General features: G+C 41.4%; 1 long non-coding RNA gene across 1 annotated transcript in view; it reads left to right on the forward strand.

Annotated features, from left to right (window-relative positions):
* The window catches only part of LOC129695913 (uncharacterized), a 78,983-nt gene that overhangs the window by 53,649 nt on the left and 649 nt on the right, over positions 1–24,685 (forward strand). The gene's annotated exons all lie outside the window — the stretch shown is intronic.

The following is a 24,685-nucleotide window of genomic DNA, read 5'->3' on the forward strand; positions in this document are numbered from 1 at the left end:
TACTTGAATGGCAATGTTTATCTCCTTGCATATAATGACTGTGGTCACTGCCGGACAGTGACAGCAGCAAGTATGTTCACATGCTCAAGAATAAAAATTCACTGACAAAAACATGTCCCAGAGAAGGTTTCTATCTTCCCCTTACTGTGAATAAAGGAAAAACAGAAAATCAGAATGAAAGTCAAGCATGTTTATCAAATTAAACAAATTGGAACAGTTTGAAATATCTACAATTATACTTGAGAATTCACCTTCCAAACAGCCAACTGTTCCGTGTAGGAAGGAACTGCAGATGTTGATTTAAATCGAAGACAGACACAAAATGCTGGAGTAACTCAGCGGGTCAGACAGCATCTCTGGAGAAAAGGATTAGGTGACGTCGGGTCTAAATTCTTCTTCAGATTCTGTTCCAGTCCAGACTGTTCCGATCTGAAGAGTGATATCGACCCAAAATGTCACCTGTTCCTTTTCTCCAGAGATGCTGCCTGAGCCACTGAGTTACTCCAGCTTTTTGTGTCTATCTTCAGCGAACTGTTCTGGCCTGGCTTGGAGAGAGAACGTGTTGCAGCAGATTGCACTTGCCACATAGACATCGATTACATATGAATATCTGAACTATTAAAAGTGTTAGCGTTCAAGTGCTTGTTCATTAGAGTGAAAAGTCTGTTGTCAGAGACATGTGGAGGGACAGGCATCTAGTAACCAATAATTATAACCAGGAGCAATTATCAGCAATTATAAACACATAGCAATTACATGTAGCAATTATCTTATCACCAGAAATGCCGTGGCATCCCTATTACAGATTTTACTTCTTTGCATTTGTATATGCGGCTCGTACAATAACAACACAGTTTAACCACACACTAAATTTAGCAGCTGTGTTTAACACTATATTCACACGCAGCTACATTATGTGATTGGGGTTTTCTTTGTAGCCCTGGATATGGTGTGTGGCTTTAGGCTTACGTGTCTGACATGGCCGTGACATTTTATTTTGAAACATGCCTGAGAATACTCCCCATTCAATTTATTTATATATAAAACAATAAATGTGCATGTAGTTCACTTTTTCTTATCGTAGTTCAACGTATAACAAAAATCATTCACCTTAGTTTTCCAATATGACCCTATTTGTAAAATGGCCTGCAGAAGCTTTGGGTTCAGATGCTAAAAATATGATCACACATAAGTTTATAGTTTTGCTGGTCAGTTCATGGACAATGAATTGAAGATTTTACAAAAGTGAAGTAAAATACTGCTGTAATTCTCTTGTGGGAGCGAGTCGTGGCGGGCTCTGAATTGAGCAATGCCAGAATCCTGTTGACAAACGCAGAGAGTGGTAGCGGTGTGGAATGAGCTTCCAGTGGAAGTGGTGGAGGCAGGTTCGTTGGTATCATTTAAAAATAAATTGGATAGGCATATGGATGAGAAGGGAATTGAGGGTTATGGTATGAGTGCAGGCAGGTGGGACTAAGGGAAAACAAATTGTTCGGCACGGACTTGTAGGGCCGAGATGGCCTGTTTCCGTGCTGTAATTGTTATATGGTTATATGAATGAATGAATGAAAACTTTATTGTCATTCAGATATACACCTAGACACAGTGCACCTTGAACGAAATTTCGTTGCATTTTACTCTCCAAAATCAGTTAATAGTTAAAAGTTCCAGGTGCGTCCATAAAAATGCCTCATGCGCATGGTTCTGTAAAATAAATATATTAAAAAGTTTTAAAAAAGTGACGATATTTAAAAAGTTCTAGCCTCGGTTTTTTTGATTGTTCAGTAATCTTATGGCCTGGGGGATGAAGCTGTTGCAGAACCTATGGTTATATGGATTAAACTCGTGATTATTCATTGACAGGATCCCAGTTCCAATTTCTTGACTGGCCGTTGCTAGTCTTGATATCAGTCTCTGGATTGGGTAATGTTAGAGGGCATGGCTTTAAGTTGAGAGGGGCAAAGATGAATGGAGAGGTGTGGGGTAACGTTTATACACAGAGGGTGGTGAGCGCCTGGAACACGCCTGAGGTGTATATCATAGAGGCACTTAAGTGGCTTTTGGATAGACGTATGGATATGTAGGGAATGGAGGGATGTGGATTATGTGCAGGTAGATGAGTTGGTCTTGGCATCATATTGGGCACAGACATTGTGTGCTGAGGGTCTGCTCTTGCGCTGTAGTTTTTAATGTTCTCTGTTCTTGTACTGTTGTCAGTCTCTCCAATCGGCAAAGGAAGAGTCCAATTCTTGTGCGAGTTGGATGCCTGTAGGAACCTGGTATCAGGCTAAGGGTCAGACAATGTTCAAGCTCTCCTGGCAGCCTCTGGTTTACTCCACGGTCAAATCCTGATGCCAGTATTTTGAATGGACAATTGTAGAGTCCTAACATTTGCTTTTGGATTGGGCATTGGAAGAGTTGCCCACCATCAGTGGATTAGATTTTGGTGCATTGACATGGGGACAATGGTTAAAGTAATGCTGTGTGTCACATTTCGGTTGTGCCATTTGTCTATAGAAATAAATTTCAGGTATTTCCCTTATTTACGATGATATTCACTACGAAATGAGGAAATTGTCAAACTAGAGATGGGGCTCGTCAGCCTGGGAAGGCAGTCCATCTAGGAGAGGGAAAACTCTGATTTAAAACCTCCACTGCCTTGTGGCCATATCCAGTCATGGAAAAAACTCCAGGAGTAAACCTCAAGAAAATCCGGAGTCAGAGCCCCTAAGGCAGTTCGTCGTTGTCTACAACCGCGCTCTGGCAGCTCCTGCGATGGCGCTGGTGCCAAACTGTAACAGCCCTGCTGTTCCTTTGGGTCGATCAGTGACGTGGAGAGGGGGGACGTGTTGCACGGGCAACAGCCTGTCCTCCATATGACATCGCCCAGGCTTGCATCCGACCACACATCACCTGCTGCTCTTGCCGAGGTTTTGAGCAAGCAGCCAACAACTAGGATGCGTCACCCATGGTCAGTCATGACGGAGGGGGACCTACAAAAGAGATAATCATATTTTTTGTGGAAGATTCCATCGTATGCAACAGACAAATAGAGGAGAGACACTAGGTGGGCTAAGGTTCAGATACTGTTTTATTTTATGGGGTAGTAGCTTCATCAAAACAAAATCAGATTTTGGTAACATGTTTTTCATTTTAGGGAGAGATAAACACTGGACATTCATGCAACCAAGTCATTTTAGGGAACCAAGTCAACATAATCATCCAAACAGATCACCAACGACAGCTCCCATCCTGCGTTTGGACTGTTCGACCTGCTGCCCTCTGGAAGGCGCTATAGGTGCATCAAATCCAGGACAAACAGACTCAGGAATAGCTGCTTCCCGAGAATTATATCTACCGTAAATTCAAATCCACACATGCACTGACTACTTTATTGAACAGAAAATATAATGTATGTAGCGCCGTAGAATTTTTGAAACCCCCCCAGATCTTTCTTTTTTGTTTTTCTGATTCTTGATTCAATTTAAAATTGTATGTATGCACTGAGTACGAGCAGCTTTCAGTTTCACTGTACATGTATAGTGACAATAAATGGCATATCTATATCTATCTATATCTATCCTGCATATCTAATCATCCAAACATAAATAAAAGCCTGGCCACTACCAAAATAATGCAAATTTGTACTTGTTTTTATTCCAAAGTCAATGAGCACACAATGTTTTAAATGTGATTAATTACTTCTTTATTGAACAGAAAAAAATGAGAACATTGAAACCAATCATAATAATAAGCAAAATGTGGATGTTGAAATATAATCATTTCAAAATGTATTTTAGACTTAATATTGGGATATTTAATAATAGATATATTTGCTTTCTTAATATTTTGACCAATGCATTTTATTAAAGGAATTACAAGGGTTGGATTCCGTTCATTGCTTTGCAAGGTGCAGCGCTGGATAGATTAGCAACTTCTGAGTGGTCACCTAGTTATGCACGAAGGCCTATGTTTAGTGGTTGGAAAATCTATGTCGAAGGTGTAAAGTGTCAAAGCAAGAACCAAACACAAACCTATATTTAACAGTGGCTGCCCCTAAAACAGCTTGCATAACAAAGGCCAAAAAGACTTTCAATTATTTCCAAATTAATTATCTTCCTATTTCCCGCTGTAATGCATTCGTTCTCAGGACTTTAATAATGTTGAAGACTTCCTTTGACCCTTTTCACAAATGTTGAAACCTTACGAAATTACACGTCGTGAGATACAGCATCTGCTTCTCAATTTACTGCTAAAAATACCAAGTTGAGTAAGAGCGCTATTCTTGAAAGAACATTTATTTGAAGCCAATGATGCAAAGTTCATAGGTACAGTTCTTAACATATCGATGTTGTGCATTTAGGATGGGGTTCTTGGTAGTTATCTCTTTATCTTTTGTGCTCTGATGATATCTTGCATTGTTTGCTTTGGCTTTTCACTTTGGTTCGTAATGAAACTGAGGAATAAAAATCTATGCAATTATTCAGCACAAGAATAGTCCTTCAACTCATCGAGTCCACACACACCAGCAAACACACATTTATACTAATCCTACATTAGAGTCAGAGAGCCCTACAGCATGGAAACAGGCCCTTTGGCCCAACTTGCCCACACCGGCCAACATGCCCAATTTACACTAGTCATACCTACCTGCATTTGGACTACATCCCTCTAAACCTGCCTATCCATGTACCATGGGCTTATATTCATTGGAGTTTAGAAGGATGAGATGGGATCTTATAGAAACATATGACATTAATTAGTGATTGGACAGGCTAGATGCAGGAAACATTTCCCCCATATTGGGGGAGTCCAGAACCAGGAGTCACAGTGTAATAATAAGGGATAGGCCATTTTGGACTGAGGTGAGGAAAAACGTCTTCACCCAGAGAGTTGTGTATCTGCAGAATTATCTGCCACAGAAGGCAGTGAAGGCCAATTCACTGGATGTTTTCAAGAGAGAGTTAGATATAACTCTTAGGACTAACGTAATCAAGGGATATGGGGAGAAAGCTGGAACGGGGTACTGATTTTGGATGATCAGCCATGATTATATTGAATGGTGGTGCTGGTTCGAAGGGCCGAAGGGCCGAATGGCCTACTCCTGCACCTATTTTCTATGTTCTATATTTCTATGTTTACTTGTCTAAATGTTTCTTAAATATTGCAATATTACCTGCCTCAACTGCCTCCTCTGGCAGCTCGTTCCATACACCTATCACCCTTTGCGTGAAAAAGTTACCCTTCAGATTCCTTTAAAATCACCTTGAACCAATGTCGTCTGGTTCTTGATTTCACTACTCCAGGCATGAGACCCTGTGCATCTACCTGGTCTATTCCTCTTATGATTTTATTCACCTCTATAAGCTCATCCCTCATCTTCCTGCATACTAATTGCATTTTATTCCCCCAACTTTGTATTGCCCTGACTCTCAGTCTGAGAGTTGTGAATTTATGGAATTCCCTGACACAGAGGGCAGTGGAGGCCAAATCACTGGATGGATTTAAGAGAGAGTTAGATAGAGCTCTAGGGGCTAGTGGAGTCAAGGGATATGGGGAGAAGGCAGGCACGGGTTATTGATTAGGGACGATCAGCCATGATCACAATGAATGGCGGTGCTGGCTTGAAGGGCCGAATGGCCTCCTCCTGCACCTATTTTCTGCGTTTCTATGTTTCTAAGATGGTACACAACCCGAAACATCACCTATTCCTTGTCTCGAGAGATGGTGTCTAACCCACTGAGTTACTCCAGCTTTTTGTGTCTATCTTCTTTTTCCATTAACTCCCCTTAGATTCTACCACTCACCTATAGATTCGGAGCAATTTACAATGGCCAATTGACCCACCAATTCCCAGGTGTTAGGGATGTGGGAGGAAACCGGAGCATCCAGAAGAAACCTGCTCAATCACAGGGAAAATTTCCAAACTCCATAAGAGGTCAGAAGTGAACTCTGGTCCCAGAGCTGTCGAAGCAGCAGCTCCACCAACTGTGCCATTGTGCTGCCTTGAATAGGCGGATTCAGTTCAAACATAGAAACATATAAATTAGGTGCAGGAGTAGGCCATTCGGCCCTTCGAGCCTGCACTGCCATTCAATATGATCATGGCTGATCATCCAACTCAGTATCCTGTACCTGCCTTCTCTCCGTACCCCCTGATCCCTTTAGCCACAAGAGCCACATCTAACTCCCTCTTAAATATAGCCAATGAACTGTGGCCTCAACTTCCTTCTGCGGCAGAGAATTCCAGAGATTCACCACTCTCTGTGTGAAAAATGTTTTCCTCATCTCGGTCCTAAAGGATTTCCCCCTTATCCTTAAACTGTGACCCCTTGTCCTGGACTTCCCCAACATCGGGAACAATCTTCCTGCATCTAGCCTGTCCAACCCCTTAAGAATTTTGTAACCTTCAGATTCAGATTCAGATTCAACTTTAATTGGCATTGTCAATGTACAGTACAGAGACAACGAAATGCATTGTCTATAAGATTTTTATAAGACCCCCCCTCAATCTTCTAAATTCTAGCGAGTTCTAGCGAGAATGTTCAAAGATGAACGTTAGGTTAGATCTGGGGTATAAATTTGTACGTCGATCGGAGACCCTGATCGCTGTAAAAGTGCTTTTTGAAAACATGGGTACATGTGTTAACCAACCCTGCAGAACTGTTCACTCATTAATGCATGGACAGGCCTGTGGGCAGCTCTGCCTTGATAGTGTAAGTTCTAAAGTTTCCTCAACACATTAAGATTATGAAGAACAACACCTCATATTTTGCTTGAGTAGACCATAGCCCAATGACATGACCAATGCATTCTCCTATCTGAAGTAAACCCTACCTCTTCTTATCCCCCTCTATGTGCACATCTTTCTCCCAATACCCTCATCACCTTGTTCCTTTTCCCTTCTCCTACTGTCCATCTCCCACCATTTCTCCATGTCCTCCAATTCCCATTATTTCCCCCTCTTTCTTTCCCCTTGTCCTCTGTCTCCTTCCATCCATATCCCTCCCCCAGCTCCGTGTGTCCCTCCTCAACTTCCTTCCTTATTTGCAATCTTTTTGCCCCCATTTCACCCGTAGCCTTTGTTACTATCTCCACCAATCTACCAATCACCCCTTCTCAACTGTATCCATCACTTGCCCGCTGTTGTCCCACCTCTACCTCTCTTTACCTAGCTATCTCCCTCCACGACATGGGTTTGAAGGACCCAAAACGTCACCCATCCTTTCTGTCCGTCCGCTGAGTCACACCAGCATTTTGTCTCCATCTTCGGTGTAAACCAGCATCTGCAGTTCTTTCCCACACATTTCTTCTTCTTCACAGATGGTGCCTGACTCACTGAGTTCCTCCAACACTTTGTTTTTCACTTAAGGATCCAGCATCTGTGGTCTCTTCTGTCTCTGTATTAAGAATACTGTTGCTTTCCAAAGACAATTGTATCTTCTTAGTCTGCATCTGCTATAGTTTTTTCTTGTAATGTGAAGTTGCGAGGGTAATTTTGACTTTGGGACAGACTGGAAACTGGTGGTTACATATGACACAGCCCCACCTTAGTTGTCTTTCAGAGGGAATTTTCACTTACAGTGTGGGCAGTAAATTAAGAATACCAGTAAACCCAAGTGGGTGGAGAGTATATGGCGACAAGCTGAGACGCAGCCTACTATTGATCATCTGTCCCCAGAATCTATAACTTTCCACCATAATTGAGTCTACATTAATGACAAATGACATATTTTACTTCGGAGTCACGTGAGTGACTACGTGAAGAACCCCGCTTACGACGCATGCGTGTCATATCGCTACACGCATTGCAACGAGTCATACAGGGGGGAACGATGTTCCCCTAGCGTATAACAAACCAGTTATTGAACCTGGAAGAATTGCAGAAACAATTTTAAGTTCTGCATATAATTCACCGCATAAATAGCAATAATTGGATTTAATATTTTACAGTTGGGTTTCAATATCATGTGTTAACATCATTTCTCCCCACAACCAAGGCAGTTGTGAAGCATGGACTCGTTCCACGGCATGAGGTCACAGAGCTTTGAAATCTTCACGTAGTCACTCACGTGACTCCGAAGTAAAATAGTAAGATTAAACGAGAACTTACCAGTTTGAAGTTTGATCTGTATTTTATGAGGAGGAACGTTGAGGGAATACGTGCCCTCCGCTCCCACCCTCTTATGATCATATCAAAAACTGGTATCTCTTTCATAATCTTACTATGTTAGGTCAATATAGGATATCTGTGACCTCACACCGCTGCTTTGAAGAATGACACGCATGCGTCGTAAGCGGGGTTCTTCACGTATTCCCTCAACGTTCCTCCTCATAAAATACAGATCAAACTTCAAACTGGTAAGTTCTCGTTTAATCTTACTATTTTCAGTGCTGATCACATCCATATTTACCCCATAATTGCTGAATACCCCCACACATATTTATGCCAATATTTATCATTCTCTGACCCTTGCATATGTATCAGCACTTTTAAAGCATGTTTTAATTTACTTACATTTCCCCCAATCTCAGAAGAAAAATTTCACCCTTAAGGAAGGGAAAGTTACCTGCTTCAGCAGAACTCCGAGGATGGCGAGGGAGAGAGATCAAAGGTGTTGACTGTACATTCATTTTTCCACAAGGCTTTGGGAAGACGTGGCAGCTATAATGGGGACAGAGAACTTTAAGAAGTGAGATCTAGGTATATTGGGGGAATGATAGAAGGCTCAGGGGAAGATGCATCAAAGGTCAGATTTAGAAAGGCAAAGAGTGTGATTAGGGATACAGAATGTAGGGTAAAGTCAAGGAACAAAACATATAGACAAGGATTTTAAAATGAATGAGCTTGGTCTCTGGAATTCTCTGCCACAGAAGGTAGTTGGGTCCAGTTCATTGGCTATATTTAAGAGGGAGTTAGATGTGGCCCTTGTGGCTAAAGGGATCAGGGGGTATGGAGAGAAGGCAGGTACAGGATACTGAGTTGGATGATCAGCCATGATCATATTGAATGGCAGTGCAGGCTCGAAGGGCTGAATTGCCTACTCCTGCGCTTATTTTCTATATTTCTATGTTTCTATGTATGGAGTATTCATTATTGAGTATCCATCATGTAGGATTCATTGTGGAGTATTCATCGTGGAGTATTCACAGTGGAGTATTCACAGTGGAGTATTCATTGTGGAGTATTCATTGTGGAGTATTCATTGTGGAGTATTCATTGTGGAGTATTCATTGTGGAGTATTCACAGTGGAGTATTCATTGTGGAGTATTCACAGTGGAGTATTCATTGTGGAGTATTCATTGTGGAGTATTCATTGTGGAGTATTCATCGTGGAGTATTCATTGTGGAGTATTCATTCATTGTGGAGTATTCATCGTGGAGTATTCATTGTGGAGTATTCACAGTGGAGTATTCATTGTGGAGTATTCATCGTGGAGTATTCATCGTGGAGTATTCATTGTGGAGTATTCATTGTGGAGTATTCACAGTGGAGTATTCATTGTGGAGTATTCATTGTGGAGTATTCACAGTGGAGTATTCATTGTGGAGTATTCACAGTGGAGTATTCATTGTGGAGTATTCATCGTGGAGTATTCATTGTGGAGTATTCATTGTGGAGTATTCATTGTGGAGTATTCATTGTGGAGTATTCACAGTGGAGTATTCATTGTGGAGTATTCATCGTGGAGTATTCATTGTGGAGTATTCATCGTGGAGTATTCATTGTGGAGTATTCACAGTGGAGTATTCATTGTGGAGTATTCATTGTGGAGTATTCATTGTGGAGTATTCATCGTGGAGTATTCACAGTGGAGTATTCATTGTGGAGTATTCATCGTGGAGTATTCACAGTGGAGTATTCATTGTGGAGTATTCACAGTGGAGTATTCATTGTGGAGTATTATTGGCGTATTCATTGTGGAGTATTCATCGTGGAGTATTCACAGTGGAGTATTCATCGTGGAGTATTCATCGTGGAGTATTCATCGTGGAGTATTCATTGTGGAGTATTCACAGTGGAGTATTCATTGTGGAGTATTCACAGTGGAGTATTCATTGTGGAGTATTCATTGTGGAGTATTCAGTGTGGAGTATTCATTGTGGAGTATTCACAGTGGAGTATTCATTGTGGAGTATTCATTGTGGAGTATTCATTGTGGAGTATTCATCGTGGAGTATTCAGTGTGGAGTATTTACAGTGGAGTATTCACAGTGGAGTATTCATCGTGGAGTATTCATTGTGGAGTATTCATTGTGGAGTATTCATCGTGGAGTGGAGTATTCATTGTGGAGTATTCATTGTGGAGTATTCATTGTGGAGTATTCATTGTGGAGTATTCATTGTGGAGTATTCATTGTGGAGTATTCACAGTGGAGTATTCATTGTGGAGTATTCATTGTGGAGTATTCATTGTGGAGTATTCATTGTGGAGTATTCATTGTGGAGTATTCATTGTGGAGTATTCATCATGGAGTATTCATTGTGGAGTATTCATTGTGGAGTATTCATTGTGGAGTATTCATTGTGGAGTATTCATTGTGGAGTATTCATCATGGAGTATTCATTGTGGAGTATTCATTGTGGAGTATTCATTGTGGAGTATTCATTGTGGAGTATTTATTGTGGAGTATTCATTGTGGAGTATTCACAGTGGAGTATTCATCATTCAGTGTATGGGACTTCTGTCTGGATTAACGGAAATTGTATTGGTGGAGACAAGAAAATATTGGAAAGTTCAGACCTGGAAGTATTGATAGTGTAAGATATTTATGGTGGCCAAAGATATATGATATTGAATGATACATTTTAGATATCCTTGCAGGATTGAACTGAAACATTTAAAAAAAGTGTATCACTTGGTCAGTCAAGACCAACTTACCTTCTACTCCTATCTTGTGAGAACTATTTTCTTTGAGTCTTTTGACAGTAAAATAACCAAGTTGAAATCTGCTACGTAAGTTTACCTCAGCATTTCTCTGTAGGTTTGACACTGTGTGCGGTGGCATGACCCTGGCAGGATTGAAGCTCTGAGGATTCTTGCTGGAGAACTTAGCCATATTTTTGATAAATTACAACATACTTACAAAATTCTTTAGGGGTTGGACAGGCTAGATGCAGGAAGATTGTTCCCGATGTTGGGGAAGTCCAGGACAAGGGGCCACAGCTTAAGGATAAGGGGGAAATTCTTTAAAACCGAGATGAGGAGAACTTTTTTCACACAGAGAGTGGTGAATCTCTGGAACTCTCTGCCACAGAGGGTAGTTGAGGCCAGTTCATTGGCTATATTTAAGAGGAAGTTAGATATGGCCCTTGTGGCCAAGGGGATCAGAGGGTATGGAGAGAAGGCAGGTACGGGGTACGTATGGGACGACAGATGGGCTAAGTGTTCGGCTGGCGACCGGAAGGTAGGCGGTTCGAATCCCGCTTGGAGTGCATACTGTTGTTGTGTCCTTGGGGCAAGACACTTCACCCACCTTTGCCTGTGTGTAAATGTAATGTAATTATGTGAAGCACTTTGGGGTCAATGCAAGTTGACTAAAAATGTGCTGTATAAATAAGATTATTATATAAATAAGATTATTATTATACTGAGTTGGATGACCAGCCATGATCATATTGAATGGCGGTGCAGGCTCGAATTTCTATGTTTCTATGTTTCTATACTTTATCTTTGAGCACCATTTGTCGCACAAGTTAATGGAGTTGCAAGGAAAATAAGACATGAAGAAGGGTGACACAAAATGCTGGAGTAAGTCAGTGGGTCAGGCAGCATCTATGGAGAAATGGAATAGATGGCGTATTGGGTCGGAACTCTTCGTCAGACCCTGAAGTAGATTGCAGCTCTACTTAAGAAATGTGTAAGAATCAACAAACTCCCATGATGTAATATTCTTTCCAATCTATTCCAAAATAAAACACCAAGCGATACAGAGTAGCCTTGGTCTCTTTTTCATGGGTCAATGCCTGGGATTTGGGAAGCCTCCTGGATCATGCTAACTTACACAATACACCATTTATTTTATAAATAATATAATAAGCCAAGTAGGTTTGCTATATTTTATAGATACTCTATGCTGCTCATTTGATGTAAACCTCATTGGGATGTTATTCTCTCTGATACTCATGAAAACTATATTAAAAGTATTCATTTTTAAATGCTTGACATGCGGCACTCCTAGTTCAGGTATTGTGCAGATTGACAACACTGAAGATAACCAAAGCCCTGCAGATAAGCAAAGCCCTGCTGGACCCAGCCTCATGCTTCTATTTCCTTTATTGGCAATTCTTAGACTGCCAAAGCAAGGATTGCTGCGTTTGGCACTGGATCCTAATAGCTTTACATGTCTCACTAATGATCACTCTTTCCTGTTATCAGTACAACTCAACAACAAAATTGGGAGAGAGGAGAATTAGAAATAATTTAACTGGACTCTGTTCACCATCCCCTCCTCCTCCCCCCATCTCCTGTCACTGCTGTTAGACTGCACTTGAAACCAGCTGTTTTTTTTTCTCATAGGAAACTGAGCAAAGACAAAATTTTTACCAGCTGTTCTGCTAACTTTCTTTTAATTCTTTGAACTTATTACTGAATGGCTTTTTGGCGAAAATCTCCTAATGAGGGCAAAGGGTTAATTACTGGAACATCTAAATATTTTGTATGGTAATGATGTTGCTCTGAATTCCTCTGTGAATCTATTTCACAGTCTGGCTTAGAAATATGTTTTTTTAATACATTACCTAATCATGTACTTATTACAAAATAATGTATGTTTCTTACTTTGTGAATTAATCACATTGAATCCAGTCAAATTCCTCCCTTGAGACTGAACATTAAGCTGAGCAAATAAGTAAGCACCAGAAATCACAGCCAGTTTATTGAAATATTCATATTTCATTGAAATCAGCCTTGTACTGAAAAATGGCGTTCCAGAGTGATTTGATCATTGACATGGCATTGAGGGATTTAGCTCCAATGCAAAATGTTAAAACCTGTGGCATATTCAAAGTTTTCTTTTATTTCTCTTCCTCTAGGTCACATAGCATTAGGTTTTTTCTTTAAACTCCAAAGGCAGACTGCCTCGTGACACACCATCGAAATGTTATTGCCTTATCCCTTACACTCTATATATACACTGTCAAATGATTGATTGTAATCATGTATTGTGTTTCTGCTGACTGGTTAGCACGCAACAAAAAGCTTTGCACTGTACCTCAATACATGTGACATGAACGTAACTGAACTGAACAGACTTTATTAGCCTTCTTCTTCTTGCATATGGCGTGCACAGCCTAAAGTTGTAGGATAACTTGTTCTATTTGATCTTATTTGATTGTGCACACTAGGTTGATTGCATTCATCGAAGCAGGGCGGACCACGTGGAGGTTGCAATCTCCCACCCACTCTATAGCCTGAACAGGTGGTATGCACTGGCCCCTAACCCATTTTCTGAAGTGGCCACAGTCAAGTCAAAGTCAACGTATCCTTTATTGTCATTCAGACCTTTCGGCCTGAACGAAATTTTGTGCGTGCACATATGATAAAAATAGCAAAAACACAAATTTAACATCCACCACAGTGAGTTCACCAGGCACCTCCTCACTGTGATGGAAGGCAAAAGTCTTAAAGTCTGGTTGCCTCTACCTAGGGAGGTAGGATCTACAGCATGAAAATAACAAAAATAATGACATCCTGTAACTGTTTGTCATCAAAACCAATTTTAGATTCTATGTTATAAATTCCATGTACCTTTAAAAGACACCTTTTAAAATATTGCCACACTTATCAATATAACCATATAATAACCATATAACAATTACAGCATGGAAACAGGCCATCTCGGCCCTACAAGTCCGTGCCGAACAACTTTTTTCCCTTAGTCCCACCTGCCTGCACTCATACCATAACCCTCCATTCCCTTCTCATCCATATGCCTATCCAATTTATTTTTAAATAATACCAACGAACCTGCCTCCACCACTTCCACTGGAAGCTCATTCCACACCGCAACCACACTCTGAGTAAAGAAGTTCCCCTCATGTTACCCCTAAACTTCTGTCCCTTAATTCTGAAGTCATGTCCTCTTGTTTGAATCTTCCCTATTCTCAAAGGGAAAAGCTTGTCCACATCAACTCTGTCTATCCCTCTCATCATTTTAAAGACCTCTATCAAGTCCCCCCTTAACCTTCTGCGCTCCAGAGAATAAAGACCTAACTTATTCAACCTATCTCTGTAACTTAGTTGTTGAAATCCAGGCAACATTCTAGTAAATCTCCTCTGTACTCTCTCTATTTTGTTGACATCCTTCCTATAATTGGGCGACCAATATCGTTGGAAGCATCTCACACTAACAGCCTGAAAAATCTACATGAAAATACTCAGATACAGGTTGCTTATTTATGAACTGAAGTGCATGTTTATAATGATATTAAGGCAATAATTCAGCCTTTCAATTCAGAAGGTAACAGACCTTTAAAGCTTTATTAATTAAATTAATAGTTCATAATTAATAGTTTGCTATTGAACATAGATCAGTACAGCACAGGACCAGGCCATTCGCTCAAAATGTCTGTGTTGAACATGATGCCATCTCCTCTGCATATGTGTGATCCATATCCCTCCATTCCCTGCATATCCATATCTATAAATTACACGTAGATGTTGAGATTTCGCTAATAACCAAAACAGGACTTGAAGGTAAAGACACTGCATCTCAGTGTGTTAGATATACATTTACTTTTATATTATAGGGATGAAAATTACATTCTTCTGGACACCAATTTGGTGGAGGGATTCATTAATTGCAATTGCTTATCAATTACGTTTGCCAGCAGTGCCTTCTAATATCTAGAATTTACAGGAATGAAGATAATTATGTTCTTTAGATTGATTAGAAGCAACACATAAACTTGGATTATTCCACCTATAGGGGGGGCTATTGTCAGTTTTAATGATTCACTGCTAGACTTTGCAAACAAGAATATGAATGTAAGGGAATGATTAACAAACCCTCCTCCTCTAAATATCAATTCAGTAACAAATTGAGGAAAAAAAGTCAAAATATGTAGGCAGCCTAAAAAGGACTTGAGATGTGAGCTCTAGTGAATTACTGAAATAACACGTGCTTGAATTCTTCACCAAAACAGAGAAGCAGAAAAGATAGGGGGGAATTCTAAATGTGTAGGAAGGAACTGCAGATGCTGGTTTACACCGAAGATAGACAGAAAATGCTGGAGTAACTCAGCGGGACAGGCAGCCTCTCTGGAGAGAAGGAATGGGTGACGTTTCAGGTCGAGAACTTCCCATCAGAACTGCCCCCTCCATCGACTCCTTTAAGTCGAGACTAAAAACTCATCTCTACTCCCAAGCCTTCCTTGACGTCCTCTGAGCGAGGGCTATATGTTTGTGGTGATGTTTGTATTTAATCTATGAACCACTGTTGTTTGTTATACTATTCTTATACCAATGTAAAGCACTTTGCCCAACGAGAGTTGTTTTTTAAATGTGCTATATCAATAAATGTGACTTGACTTGACGACTTGACTTCAAACTCGACCCGAAATGTCACCCATTCCTTCTTTACAGAGGTGCTGCCTGTCTCGCTGAGTTATTCTAGAATTGTGTGCCTATCTTTGGTTTAAAGCAGCATTTGCAGTTCCATCCCACGCAGAGGATGGTGCAGGTTTGCGAATCATAGCTGATCTGTCTGGAGCAGATGTAACTAGAAAATGAATCAGAACAGAGGAGTGAGGCAAACATGCTGGAATTGTGAGTACAGAACACTGCAACAGCTGAAACTGAAATAAACGAGGATGCTGGAAATACACTATAGACCAGGCGGCATCTTTTATAGAGAAGAAAAACAATTTAACAATACCAGTCTTCCAATTTGAATTAGAACTGGCCAGTCCTGACAAAGGGTATTTGAAATAAAACCATAATTCTATTGCTCTTTCCACAAATGCTGCCAGACTGCGGAACATTTTCAATATTTTCCGCTTCTATATCAGTGCAGATGAAAAATCATCAGCTTAGAAACATAGAAACATAGAAAATAGGTGCAGGAGTAGGCCATTCGGACCTTCGAGCCTGCACCGCCATTCAATATGATCATGGCTGATCATCCAACTTAGTATCCTGTACCTGCCTTCTCTCCATACCCCCTGATCCCTTTAGCCACAAGGGCCACATCTGACTCCCTCTTAAATATAGCCAATGAACTGGCCTCAACTACATTCTGTGGCAGAGAATTCCAGAGATTCACCACTTTCTGTGTGAAAAATGTTTTTCTCATCTCGGTCCTAAAAGATTTCCCCCTTATCCTTAAACTGTGACCCCTTGTCCTGGACTTCCCCAACATCGGGAACAATCTTCCTGCATCTAGCCTGTCAAACCCCTTAAGAATTTTGTAAGTTTCTATAAGATCCCCCCTCAATCTTCTAAATTCTAGCGAGTACAAGCCGAGTCTATCCAGTTTTTCTTCATATGAAAGTCCTGACATCCCAGGAATCAGTCTGGTTAACCTTCTCTGTACTCCCTCTATGGCAAGAATGTCCTAGCTTGTAACATTGACTTTGTTTTTCTCACCACATTTTCTACTTTTATTTCAGATTTTCAGCATCTGCAGCCATTTTAGCTTTCTGCATATTAAAATCACTTGTTTTAATTTTAAAGATACACCATGGAAACTGGCTCTTCTGTCCACCGTCCAGCACTCTTCAATTCTAGTTTCCTGAACCTGCACTATTTTGTTTTCTCGCTGTCTTGTGACTTTTTCACAGTACAAAAGCCAATAAATTCTAGGGACAGAATAAAGCCATTCGGCGCATCAAGTCTACTCTGCCAGTCAATCATGGCTGATCTATCTTCAGGAAGATTGTTCCCGATGTTAGGGAACCAGGACAGGGGTCACAGCTTAAGGATAAAGGGGAAATCCTTTAAAACCGAGATGAGAAGCAGCAGAGAGTGGTGAATCTCTGGAACTCTCTTAGTTGAGGCCAGTTCACTATATTTAAGAGGGAGTTAGATGTGGCCCTTGTGGCTAAGGGGATCAGGGGGTATGGAGAGAAGGCAGGTACGGGATACTGAGTTGGATGATAAGCCATGATCATATTGAATGGCGGCGCAGGCTCGAAGGGCCGAATGGCCTACTCCTGCACCTAATTTCTATGTTTCATGGCTGATCTATGTATCTTTCCCTCTCCACCCCATTCCCCTGTCTACGCCCCATAACCCCTGATACCTTGTGTAAGAAGAAACTGCAGATGCTGGTTTAAAACAAAGATGGACACAAAATGCTGGAGTAACTCAGCGGAACAGGCAACATCTCTGGAGAGAAGGAATGGGTGACGTTTCAGGGGAGAAGAAGTGTCTCGACCCTAAATGTCACCCATTCCTTCTCTCCAGAGATGCGTTGAGTTACTACAGCATTTTGTGTCTAACTCCTGACACCCTTACTGATCAATAATCTGTCAACCTCTGCCGTAAAAATATCTATTGACTTGGCCTCCACAGCCGTCAATGGCATTGAATTCCACAGATTCACCACCCTCTGATTAAAGAAATCCCTTCTCATCTCCTTTCTATTTTGTTTTATATATTCCTTTCATTCTGAGGCTATGGCCTCTGGTCCTAGACTCTCCCAGTAGTGGAAAGATCCTCTCCACATTCACTCTATCCAGGCCTACAGAAAAATCCAGGGTGAAGAAAACATTGTTCTCTCATGTTGCCACTTACCACTAGATGTGTTGAGGTTCTATAAGGCACTGGTGAAATACTGTATATTGGAATATTGTGAGTAATTTTATGTTAAATGTTATGAATTTGTGTGTCTTGTTGCTTTTTTTTTGTATGGCTGTATAGTAATTCGCTTTTTGCTGTACTTTATTTGGTACATGTGACAATAAAATATTTTTTAAATCATTGACTTTTGACTTTAGAGGTACACACGGAAACAGGTCCTTTGGCCCATCGAGTCCACGCTGACCAGTGATCACCCATAAACTAGCACTATCCCACACACTAGGGACAATTTTACTATTTTACCAAAGCCAATTAACCTGCAAACCTGTACGTCATTGGAGTTTGGAAAGAAACCCATGCACACAGAGAATACACACTCGGCCACAGGGAGTACCTAAAATAAACGTACAGCCAACACCCATAGTCAGGTTGAACCCGGGTTTCTGGCGCTGTAAGGTGTCAACTCCACCACTGCGCCTCTGTAACATCACAAAACGTCAACAAAATCAATAGTTATTAAATCACCAATAAAACAGTTGTAAATCGCCAATAAAACAGAGAGTCTCACGCCTTTCCTCTCAACACTGGGAACTGCTTAATAGCGCCCTGAACTAGAGAATTCAAAAGACCTGGTTCCTTTCTGGATCCAGGTCCAAGCTTCTTTAGAGAAGTTCTCCTCCTCTCCCCAATGGGAGTTCTGTAACACCCTCGCTTGCTGCTCCCCTGCGGTGATTACTCCTACTCTCCAGGTCTACGACCACGTTTAACCTAGACTTGCTGTTACAGCACTGTTTGTTATCACCTTCCTCCCAGCCAACAATGAACCATTGTACCTTTCCTTGAACATCACCTGCTTTGATCTGTCCTTTCCACACCTTACATGCTTTCTGTACCCTTCCATATCTCTTGTTTTCCTCTCCCCTGACTCTCAGTCTGAAGAAGGGTCTCGACGCGAAACGTCACCCATTCCTTCTCTGCAGAGATGCTGCCTGTCCTGCTGAGTTACTCGAGCATCTTCCATCTATATAAAAATAAGTCTACTGAGCTCACTCGCGGCATGGATTTATATTGTGAATAAGCCCAAGCTTTGCTGTTCTGAAAAAGGGTCATGACTCAAAACATCACCTATCCATGTTCTACAACGATGCTGCCTGACCCACTGAGTTATTCCAGCACTTTGTGTCTATTTATATAAACCAGCATCAGCAGTTCCTTGATTCCACAAAGCACAGATGCCTGCTACATTTTAAAAAATCAGCTAGGTTCCCTCACGCAGAACCAAAGTTATTTACTTTGTTTACCATACGAAGCTATTTACTGCACTATGTACAAGCTAGTCCAAATCACCTTCTTTCATAAACAATTTTGTCTCATCCCACTACCTTACTACATGTTCGACAGCCACAAGCCTCAAGGGCTCATTATTTACTTGTTTTTTCTCCTAAACAAGCTTCCTCAGTCTTGATACTGTTAGCTGACAACTCCATTTCCCTCACAATCATGACTCGAAGGGCCGAATGGCCTACTTCTACTCCTATTTTCTATGTTTCTATGTTTCTATGTTTAACTCTTACAATGCAGCACGGACACTAAATGCCAGAGTTGCCCATAACATGCACATCCTATGAATAAACAAATTAAACAAACATTTCCATAGCCCATATACAGCTCAATCTTGTCTTGATTTAGTCAAATCTCTTCTCTTCTGTTAATGCACTTGATGCAAAATTATTACTTCCTTGATATCTTCCTTGATGTCAGGGCGGCACAGTGGTGCAGTGGTAGAGTTGTTGCCCTACAGCTCCAGGAACCCAGGTTCAATCCTAACTACGGGTGCTGTCAGTATGGAGTTTGCACGCTATCCCTGTGACCACGTGGGTTTTCTCCGAGATCTTCGGTTTCCTCCCACACTCCAAAGACGTACAGGTTTGTAGATTAATTGGCTTGGTGTAAATTGTAAACTGTCCTTAGTGTCTTTAGGATAATGTTAATGTGCGGGGCTGTTGGTCAGTGTGGACTCGGTGGGCTGATGGGCCTACTTCCATGCTGCATCTCTAAACTAAACCAAACTAAACTAAACTAAAATGGTTTATGGGTAGGTGACTGCTACCTTTGCTTTTTTCAATGCCACTTCACAAGATTGTCCCCAAAATCTTACTTTGTTAAATCTTTGTACACGGCCTTATCATATCTGATAGATGACGGACAAATTCACTGAGATATTTAGTTTCAGCAAACATTAGATGCCAGTAACATGTTGGCATGTCAAAAAATACTTTGGCTGAATCCATACAAAGCCACTTGCATATTTTAACATGTCCTGAAAAAGTAATGGCTTCATTCTGGTTTCCTTTTATTTAGCACCTTTCACACTCATTGCCATTTGAGGAATTGCAAATAAATGTTTATTATAGGGCCTGTCCCACTGCGGCGACCTAATTCGCAAGTTTAGAAGAGTTTGCCCTCGACTCAGACTCGCAGCATGGTCGACACGAGGCCCTAGGAGGTCCTTGTAACTCTCCTTCATGCTTGAGAGTAGTCCCCGCGTACTCGAGGCCTCAGTTAGGTCGCGGCGTTTTTTTCAACATGCTGAGAAATGCCCGCGAGTAAAAAAAGGTTGCCATGGAAAAAATCAATATTTTTTTACTCGTAGGTTTAGTTGAGGAAGGTCGTAGTAGGTCGTAATGCTATCTTAGGTAATCAAAGGCAATCGAAGATAATCGAAGGTAGTCAAAGGTAAAGCTCGTTGAGAAAAAAAGGTAAGTAAACCGACCTGGTATTGTTAAATGCTGCTAAATATTATTAAAATTGTCTGGCTTCTTAAAAGTGTCTCCACTCCTTCCCCCCCCCCCCCCCCACCCTCCTCCCCTCTTCTCTCCCCTTCTCTCCCCTTCTCTCCCCTTCTCTCCCCCCCACCATCTCCGCGCTCTCTTTCTGTTTGCCGCTGCCTTTCAGTAAACAATACAATTTATTAATTTATTAATTACCTAACTTCTATTCCTGGTTTTATTCTATTTTAAATATTTTATTTGATTGCTTTTAATTTTGTAATTATTTTATCTGAATAATCTAATAATCGTTTTACATCTAAATGTCATTTCATATGTGTTTCTTTCCAATGCTTATAATGTTTTATGTAAAGCACTTTGAATTACATTGTTGCCTTGCCTTGCCTAAAGGACTTACCGCAACTGTGCCAGCCGTCTTTTACCATCCTGTTCATCGCGGGTGTGAATTTCAGACAGCGCTCCCCCGCTTTCCCTGGCCCCCGCCTTTGCAATGTGCTTCGTGTGGGTGTGTGTGTGTGTGTGTGTGTGTGTGTGTGTGTGTGTGTGTGCTGACGGTCGATCCTGCTCGAGGTTTTTCAGGCGAGTGCCCTCGAGCTTGAAGGTCGAAGACAGTTGCTGAAAAGTCTTGTCAGTGGGACAGGCCCTTATGGATTTTCATTATTTCTTCAAAACCTATACTCGAAAGTCAACAGCAATAACTTCTTTGCCCTGAAATGTTTCCATCATTTTGTCTGTTTTATTTTGGACATTTTCCTACACAGAGCTGATCAAAATGGCACTTGTTTCCAGCAGTACATCCCAAAGAGTGTATTGGAAAGTAATAAACACACCAAAATGTTTATTTAAACTTGCATGCAAAACCACGTATTGAATGACTAGATCTGTAACAACTTTGGCACCATGGAATATAAAAGTAAATCTTCTAACATTGGGATGGATAATGCTCCCTTTTAAATAGCTTTATCCCAGACTTTGAAGTCCAAATACTAATGCACTGTTCTCTCCTTTTGGACATTACCATCATTGAACTGGTTCCCACTGTAAGTGCTCTTACCAGAACTGGTTTATTATCAATAGGGTCAGTGCTTATGGTTTGAATAATGAGTGTGTTAGTCTGACCAGACTGTCTAATGTTTCTTTAAGTGTATCCCTTAAAAGAAAGGGCACTTTATGTTAGAAGTTGCACCAGATCCACTGTGTTATCAAGCCTTGTGTGGTACCCTCCTCTAATTTGTTCAGTTCCATCGTTAAACACCTGAATATATTTCTAGATTAAAGTCTTTGGAGGGTGGTTTAATCATTCAACAAAGAAATCATGACTCCAACAGATGGTTTTCTATTCTTTGCATCATGTCATTATATATAATAATATTCCTGCTTAAACATGCATTCTGCCCAGCAGATGTCTTGTATTCATGATATGCACCTATGAACAGTGATATTTATATTTATACATTGGAACCTAACATAGTACCTGTCTTCTAATAAAAAGGCAGAGTGCACCATTAACTACAACTACCTCAGCTAGTTTAAAATCTTTGCTTGTTTTGTTTAATACATATGGGTGGTACAGTGATCTAGCAGTAGAATTGCTGCCTTACAGCGTCAGCAAACTGGCTTTGATCCAGACTATGGGTGCTGTTCATAGAAACATAGAAACATAGAAATTAGGTGCAGGAGTAGCCAATCGGCCCTTCGAGCCTGCACCGCCATTCAATATGATCATGGCTGATCATCCAACTCAGTATCCTGTACCTGCCTTCTGTCCATACCCCCTGATCCCTTTAGCCACAAGGGCCACATCTAACTCCCTCTTAAATATAGCCAATGAATTGGCCTCAACTACCTTCTGTGGCAGAGAATTGCAGAGATTCACCACTCTCTGTGTGAAAAATGTTTTTCTCATCTCGGTCCTAAAAGATTTGCCCCTTATCCTTAAACTGTGACCCCTTGTTCTGGACTTCCCCAACACCGGGAACAATCTTCCTGCATCTAGCCTGTCCAACCCCTTAAGATTTTGTAAGTTTCTATAAGATCTCCCCTCAATCTTCTAAATTCTAGCGAGTACAAGCCGAGTCTATCCAGTCTTTCTTCATATGAAAGCCCTGACATCCCAGGAATCAGTCTGGTGAACCTTCTCTGTACTCCCTCTATGGCAAGAATGTCTTTCCTCAGATTTGGAGATCAAAACTGTACGCAATACTCCAGATGTGGTCTCACCAAGACCCTGTACAACTGCAGTAGAACTTAGGTACACAAAAATGCTGGAGAAACTCAGCGGGTGCAGTAGCATCTATGGAGCGAAGGAACTAGGCGACGTTTCGGGCCAAAACCCTTCTTCAGACTGATGGGGGGTGGGGGGGGGGGGGGGGGAAGGAAGGAAAAAGGGAGGAGGAGGAGCTTGAGGGCGGGGGGATGGGAGGAGACAGCTCGAGGGTTATGGAAGGGGAGGAGACAGCAAGGGCCAGCAAAATTGGGAGAATTCAACGTTCATGCCATCCGGACGCAAGCAACCCATGTGGAATATGAGGTGCTGTTATTCCAATTTCCGCTGTTGCTCAATCTGGCAATGGAGGAGACCCAGGACAGAGAGGTCGGATTGGGAATGGGAGGGGGAGTTGAAGTGCTGAGCTCAGGTAGGTTATTGCGGACTGAGCGGAGATGTTCGGCGAAACGATCGCACAACCTCCGCTTAATCTCCTCGATGTAAATCAGCTGACATCTAGAGCAGCGGATGCAGTAGATGAGGTTGGAGGAGATACAGGTGAACCTTTGTTGCACCTGGAACGACTGCTTGGGTCCTTGAATGGAGTCGAGGGGGGAGGTGAAGGGACAGGTGTTACATTTCTTGCGGTTGCAACGGAAAGTGCCCGGGGAGGGGGTGGTACAGGAGGGAAGGGAAGAATTGACAAGGGAGTAGAACTTCCCTGCTCCTAGACTCAAATCCTTTTGCTATGAATGCTAACATACCATTCGCTTTCTTCACTGCCCGCTGCACCTGCATGCCTACTTTCAATGACTGGTGTACCATGACACCCAGGTCTTGTTGCATCTCCCCTTTTCCTAATCGGCCACCATTCAGATAATAACTCCATTCGTATGGAGTTTGTACGTTGTCCTGTGACCTCTGGTTTCCTCCCACACTCCAAAGACCTAGAGGTTTGTAGGTTAATTGGCTTTGGTAAAATTGTAAATTGTCTCTAGTGTGTGTAGGATAGTGTTAGTGTGCGGGTATCACTGGTCGTCGCGAACTCGGTGGGCTGAAGGACCTGTTTCAGCGCTGTATCTCTAAATTAAACTAAACTAAACTAAAGACTGCGCTCCAATGTTTATTTAAATTAAAATTATGTTGCTTAACTCTAATTTAAGTGCATCACACTAATCATCCAAACCAAAAGTATTCACCTCATTGATAATCGAATCCATTGTCAATGACATGTCATTTTATCTCATTGTCTATATACACTGGGGTGGGAGATTGCAACCTTTGCATGGTCCGCCCTGTTTTAACCAATGCAATCAACCCGGCGTGCACAATCAAATAACATCAATTAGAACAAGTTGTCCTACAACTTTAAGCTGTGCACGCCACACGCAAAAAGAAAAAGAAGTCTATATACACACACAATTCTTTTCCACGGCAGTCCATTGCAAAATGTTTTCATTCCCACATCTGTTACATACTTTACCAACATCCAGATTCATTTGGAACTCAGGTTTCTTCCCACAGACCCAACATTCTTCTCTTCCTGTTTTATCTTTAGCCTTACCTTGCAGCTTTTACTCTGTTACCCTGAGAGATTTCCTTGGGTTTATGTATTACACCAACACGCACACACATTCTGTGCTGTTTACTCCGTAATTGCTTTGTTGAACCACTATCTTCCAACTGCAGGACAAATCTTCTCTTCTCCCCATGGTCTCAACATCTTTCCTGTCCCCTTGAGTCTGCACTTCCTAACACAGGTCCCTCTCTGAACACTTCTTCCAGCATAATTGCATGAAACTCAGAACCTTCAGTGAGTTTACATACGATTCACCAGCATTTAGTGCAAGAAAAAGCCAGTAAAGTCCGATCAAAGATTGATTGATTGAATACTTGATTGTCACATGTGACAGGTATATTCTTTGTTTGTATACCCCAAGGCAT

Source organism: Leucoraja erinacea, chromosome 3, assembly GCF_028641065.1.
Source record: "Leucoraja erinacea ecotype New England chromosome 3, Leri_hhj_1, whole genome shotgun sequence".
Taxonomy (NCBI): domain Eukaryota; kingdom Metazoa; phylum Chordata; class Chondrichthyes; order Rajiformes; family Rajidae; genus Leucoraja; species Leucoraja erinaceus.